Below are 1,072 nucleotides of genomic sequence, written 5' to 3' on the forward strand. Positions count from 1 at the left end.
TAGTGAAAGATATCCTCTTCATTTTATGGTTTTATTAAAATTTTCACTGATGGATCAAAAGACCAAAATGGTCATTGTGGAATAGGAATTTACATTCCTGAATTTAAAAAAGGACTGAAGTACAGATTGAATAATTACCTCTCAGTATACACAATAGAAATGACTGGCATAATAACAGCTCTAAGGTGGATAGAGATAAAATCATTAACATCTCTAATATTCAATGGCTGTTCTGCAGAGCTTTGAAAGTGGTGATTCAGTCAGAGAAGACCTACTGATGGAAGTTAGAAATATATTGTTAAATATTAGAAGCCTATAGGATTAATGGTTCAGTTTTGTTGGGTTCCAGCACATATTGGAATTAGAGGAAATGAAAAGGCAGATGGATTAGCTAAAAAGGCACTAAACAATTAAGAAATAGAAATCAATGTTCGAATAGGGAAAGGAGAAGCAAAAAATAAAAATAAATCCGAAATAATGAAGAGATGGCAACAGGAATGGGACGCTGAACCTAAGACTAGACACTATTACAATAATCAGAAAAACATTGGAGGAAAAAGAATGAATATGCAAAATAGAAAAGAAGAAATAGTGTACACAAGATTAAGAATGGGACACACAGGACTAAATTCAACACTTAAACTGATAGGAAAAAGTGATGGATTATATATAGAGTGCCAAACACAGGAAGATGTGGGTCATGTTTTGTTTAGATGTGGGAGGTACAGAGAACAGAGACAAACTTGGCAAGAATTGGATGAGAACATGATATTCTTGGGGAACAAGGAATGCAAGGAGATAGAATTAGAGCCTTATTTGCTTTCCTGAAAGACACTGAGTTAATGAAAAGAATTACATTTTTGTTTTGTTTTGATTGGTTGTTTATTTGTTGGTTTCTGTTTTGTTATTATTTATTATCTCTAGATTTATTTTACACCTTTCTGATTGAGTAGCCAAAAGTTCCAATAGCATCACTGTACACACTCCTGTACAGTAGGTGGCGGTATACAACAATTAAACGATGTAATCTGCCAATAAATCAAAGAAGAAGAAGAAGTGATCATCACAGAAG

Source organism: Alosa pseudoharengus, unplaced genomic scaffold, assembly GCF_046254945.1.
Source record: "Alosa pseudoharengus isolate Yale_2024_CS ecotype anadromous, Long Island Sound unplaced genomic scaffold, YU_APseudo_1.1 YU_APseudo_1.1_scf_2, whole genome shotgun sequence".
In the NCBI taxonomy this organism is placed as follows: Eukaryota; Metazoa; Chordata; class Actinopteri; order Clupeiformes; family Clupeidae; genus Alosa; species Alosa pseudoharengus.